This window comes from Chrysemys picta, unplaced genomic scaffold (assembly GCF_011386835.1).
Source record: "Chrysemys picta bellii isolate R12L10 unplaced genomic scaffold, ASM1138683v2 scaf420, whole genome shotgun sequence".
Classification (NCBI taxonomy): domain Eukaryota; kingdom Metazoa; phylum Chordata; order Testudines; family Emydidae; genus Chrysemys; species Chrysemys picta.
In genome coordinates this window covers 25001-30000 of record NW_027053127.1, presented here as the reverse complement: position 1 = coordinate 30000, position 5000 = coordinate 25001, and the positions used below count along the sequence as shown (strand labels likewise).

The 5000-nt window shown below is 70.9% G+C and overlaps 1 non-coding gene across 1 annotated transcript; it reads right to left on the bottom strand.

The window, feature by feature from the left end:
- Positions 1-2244: 2244 nt before the first annotated feature.
- On the bottom strand, positions 2245-2363 carry LOC135978709 (5S ribosomal RNA). Its single transcript, XR_010596079.1, has one exon. It is a non-coding gene; the product is annotated as a 5S ribosomal RNA (ribosomal RNA).
- Positions 2364-5000: the final 2637 nt, after the last annotated feature.

Genomic DNA, 5000 nt, shown 5'->3' with positions numbered 1-5000 from the left:
TCCGGCCACCAGGTCAACCCATTGGATTCGACGGGTTGACCTGGCGACCGGTTTGCTTTCCGGCCACCAGGTCAACCCATTGGATTCGACGGGTTGACCTGGTGGCCGGTTTGCTTTCCGGACCGGATGTCACCCCACTCCCAGGGCAGCGCGGCAGTGGTGCTGAGGACCGCAGAGGGGGGGCTTAATAGTCGAGAGGGAGCAGGTCCGGGGGAGGCTTAATAGTCGTCCCCCGAGGACTCCGGGGGCCAGGCTTAATAGTCGTCCCCCCCCCCCCCCCCCCCCGGGCGCTCCAGGGGGGAAAGCTTAATAGTCCTCCCCCGAGGACTCCGGGGGCAGGCTTAACAGTCGTCCGCCCCGGGCGCTCCAGCGGGAAAGCTTAATAGTCCTCCCCTGACAGTGTGTGTGTGTGTGGGAGGGAGGCTTAGCAGTCTTGCCCCGGGTGGTCCGGTGGGGGAGGCTTAGCAGTCATCCCCCGAGGACTCCGGGGGCAGGCTTAATAGTGGTTCCAGGGGAGGCTTAATAGTCTTCCCCCGGGCAGTCCGGGAGAGGCTTAATCGTCATCCCCCGACAGTGTGTGTGTGTGTGTGTGGGGGGGAGGCTTAGCAGTCTTCCCCCAGGCTGGGTGGGGGCCTGGCGGGAGGCGTCGCAGTCTTCCCCCGGGCGGTCCGGTGGGGGAGGCTTAGCAGTCGTCCCCAGGGCGGTCCGGGGGTGGGGTGGGGTGGGGGGCCTCACAGTCGTCCCTCGGAGAGCCGGGTCGGCGGCAGTGGTGGGTTTACGTCCAGCCTCCGGAGGGTGCGCGTCCTCGGAGGCGATGCAGGCGCCGCAGAGAGGCAGCCTCCGAGGCAGGGAGCGGAGCACCGAGGCTGGGGAGAGGGGAGCAGGAGCCGGGGGCTGGGGGTGGGGGTGGGGGGCGTTCAGGACAACCGGTCAAGCCCCGGGAAGCAGCTGTCAAATGTTCCAAGTCCCCACTCGGCCACCAGGTCCACCCCAGTCTAGCAATGGGGTTGACCTGGCTGACGGCCGGTTAGTATCAAGGTAAACTCACCGTCGTCCACAGGAGGGCAGCTCTCAGGCCGGCCGGCTGCGGCTGACTCTGGGGCGGCGCCCGGTCCCGGCAGCGAGGGGCGGGGGGCGCGGAGCGAGACGGGGCTAACCGGGGGGGGGGGCGCCTCCTGCGACTTTGGGGGCCGCGGGTCGTCAGTGGCGTGCAGGCCGGGCCTCTCCCGGGGGATTCGGGGGGGCGGTCCTGCGGGCCGGGCGCAGGGGGCTCGGGCGAGCCCGGGCCGGTCCGCCCCGGGGCCGGGGTCTCCGCCTGCGGCTCAGGGGGGCGCGGGTCGTCGGGGGAGGAAGCCCGGGGGAGCTGCACACCGGCCCGCCAGGCCAGGCCTGGCCTGGATGGCCGCGGGGGGATTCGGGGCGGTCCCGCGGGCCGGGGGCCGGGCGCAGGGGAGGCGGGGGGTCCGAGCGAGTCCGTCCCGGGCCCGGGGCCTCCCCCTGCGGCTTTGGGGTCCGTGGGTCCCCGCTGGCGGAAGCCACTGGGAGCTGGACACCCGCCGTCCGTCCCGCCTGGCCAGGCCTGGCCTGGGTGGCCGCGGGGGGATTCGGGGCGGTCCCGCGGGCCGGCGGCCGGGCGCAGGGGAGGCGGGGGGTCCGAGCGAGTCGGTCCCGGGCCTGGGGTCTCCCCCTGCGGCTTTGGGGTCCGTGGGTCCCCGCTGGAGGAAGCCGCTGGGCGCTGGACACCCGCCGTCCGTCCCGCCTGGCCAGGCCTGGCCTGGGTGGCCGCGGGGGGATTCGGGGCGGTCCCGCGGGCCGGCGGCCGGGCGCAGGGGGTCCGAGCGAGTCCGTCCCAGGCCCGGGGCCTCCCCCTGCGGCTTTGGGGTCCGTGGGTCCCCGCTGGAGGAAGCCGCTGGGCGCTGGACACCCGCCGTCCGTCCCGCCTGGCCAGGCCTGGCCTGGGTGGCCGCGGGGGGGGATTCGGGGCGGACCTGCGGGCCGGCGGCCGGGAGGGTCCGGGCCAGTCCGCCCCATGCCCGGCGTCTCCCCCAGCGGCTTCGGTGGCCCCGGGGGGGGTCCTCCGCGGAGGAAGCCGGGTGGGTGGGGAGCCGGACCCCAGGCGCCCAGACCCGTGACCTGCGGCCGCGACCTCCGACTCGGCAGGAGCGACGAGGGGCTTTCCGGCCCGTCCCCCCCTCTCCTTCCCCCCCAGAAAAGGAGAGAGAGCTGACTCGGACCGGGAAAAGCTGCCTACGGCACCTGGGATTCCCAGGCGGTCACCCATCCAAGTACTAGCCAGGCCCGGGACGGTTTACCTTCCGAGATCGGACGGGATCGGGGGCGTTCGGTCCGGTATGGCCGTAGGCACCCGGCCCCGCGCCTCCTCGCCCGCTTTCCCCTGCCGACGCCCGGGCCTGCCGCACGGTGAGCCCCGGTCGGACTGCCCCCCCCCCTGCGGCAGGGCCCCCGTCTCTCGCGGGCCCGGTCCTTTTTTCCTTTTCGAGCTCCGGGGCCCGGGCTGGCCGCCAGAGCCCCTCCGCCCGCCCTCCCCGGCGTCGGGGAAAATACTGTCCCGGACTTCCAGTGCGCCCGATCCTGTCAGCCGGGGGGTGGGGAGGGGCAGTCCCTCGCTGCGGCCGGGGAGGGTGAGCCCAGGGCGGCTTGCCTGCCGTGCGAGGCCCCTCTCGGCCACCAGGTCAACCCCGAGTCGAAAGGGCTGAAAAATTTTCAGAGTCCCCTCCCGGGCACCAGGTCAACCCGTGGAATCGGACGGGTTCACCTGCTGGCCGGTTCGCTTCCCGGCCACCAGGTCAACCCCTAGGTTGCCGACCGGCCTACCCAGTGGCCGGTTTGCTTTCCGGCCACCAGGTCAACCCCTAGGGGTTTTAACGGGGGCACGCCCGGTGGCCTCTTTCCCGTCCGGTCACCAGGTCAACCCGGATCTCCCTCCTTCCCTGGGCGTCCCCTCCTCGGAGGCGTCAGGTTCCATTTCCCCCCCCCCCCCCCCAGACTTCCAGGGGCCCGATCCAGTCGGCCGGGAGGCAGTCCCTCGCTGCGGCCGGGGAGGGTGAGCCCAGGGCGGCCTGGTCCATGTCTCTAGTGGGCCCGATCCTTTTTTTTTTTTTCGAGCTCCGGGGCCAGGCCCGCCCGGGCAGCCCTCCTCGGAGGCGTGGGGCGATTCCCCCCCCCCCCCAGACTTCCAGGGGCCCGATCCTGTCGGCCGGGAGGCAGTCCCTCGCTGCGGCCGGGGAGGGTCAGCCCAGGGCGGCTTGCCTGCCGTGCGAGTCCCCTCTCGGCCACCAGGTCAACCGCGAGTCGAAAGGGCTGAAAAATTTTCAGAGTCCCCTCCCGGGCACCAGGTCAACCCGTGGAATCGAACGGGTTCACCTGCTGGCCGGTTCGCTTCCCGGCCACCAGGTCAACCCGTGGAATCGGACGGGTTCACCGGCTGGCCGGTTCGCTTTCCGGCCACCAGGTCAACCCGTGGAATCGAACGGGTTCACCTGCTGGCCGGTTCGCTTTCCGGCCACCAGGTCAACCCCTAGGTTTTAAGGGGGGGGGGACGCCCGGTGGCCTCTTTCCCGTCCGGTCAGCAGGTCAACCCGGATCTCCCTCCTTCCCTGGGCGCCCCCTCCTCGGAGGCGTCAGGTTCCATTCTTTTTTCCAGACTTCCAGGGGCCCGATCCAGTCGACCGGGAGGCAGTCCCTCGCTGCGGCCGGGGAGGGTGAGCCCAGGGCGGCTTGCCTGCCGTGCGAGTCCCCTCTCGGCCACCAGGTCAACCCCGAGTCGAAAGGGCTGAAAAATTTTCAGAGTCCCCTCCCGGGCACCAGGTCAACCCGTGGAATCGAACGGGTTCACCTGCTGGCCGGTTCGCTTCCCGGGCACCAGGTCAACCCGTGGAATCGAACGGGTTCACCTGCTGGCCGGTTCGCTTCCCGGGCACCAGGTCAACCCGTGGAATCGAACGGGTTCACCTGCTGGCCGGTTCGCTTTCCGGCCACCAGGTCAACCCCTAGGTTTTAAGGGGGGGGACGCCCGGTGGCCTCTTTCCCGTCCGGTCAGCAGGTCAACCCGGATCTCCCTCCTTCCCTGGGCGCCCCCTCCTCGGAGGCGTCAGGTTCCATTCTTTTTTCCAGACTTCCAGGGGCCCGATCCAGTCGGCCGGGTGGCAGTCCCTCGCTGCGGCCGGGGAGGGTGAGCCCAGGGCGGCTTGCCTGCCGTGCGAGTCCCCTCTCGGCCACCAGGTCAACCCCGAGTCGAAAGGGCTGAAAAATTTTCAGAGTCCCCTCCCGGGCACCAGGTCAACCCGTGGAATCGAACGGGTTCACCTGCTGGCCGGTTCGCTTCCCGGGCACCAGGTCAACCCGTGGAATCGAACGGGTTCACCTGCTGGCCGGTTCGCTTCCCGGGCACCAGGTCAACCCGTGGAATCGAACGGGTTCACCTGCTGGCCGGTTCGCTTCCCGGGCACCAGGTCAACCCGTGGAATCGAAAGGGTTCACCTGCTGGCCGGTTCGCTTTCCGGCCACCAGGTCAACCCCTAGGTTTTAAGGGGGGGGACGCCCGGTGGCCTCTTTCCCGTCCGGTCAGCAGGTCAACCCGGATCTCCCTCCTTCCCTGGGCGCCCCCTCCTCGGAGGCGTCAGGTTCCATTCTTCTTTTTCCAGACTTCCAGGGGCCCGATCCAGTCGACCGGGAGGCAGTCCCTCGCTGCGGCCGGGGAAGGTGAGCCCAGGGCGGCCTGGTCCATGTCTCTAGTGGGCCCGATCCTTTTTTTTTTTCCGAGCTCCGGGGCCAGGCCCGCCCGGGCAGCCCTCCTCGGGGGCGTGGGGCGATTTCCCCCCCCCCCACCCCCAGACTTCCAGGGGCCCGATCCTGTCGGCCGGGAGGCAGTCCCTCGCTGCGGCCGGGGAGGGTCAGCCCAGGGCGGCCTGCTTGGCGGCCGGGTCCATGTCTCTAGTGGGCCCGATCCTTTTTTTCCCTTTTCCGGCTCCGGGGCCCGG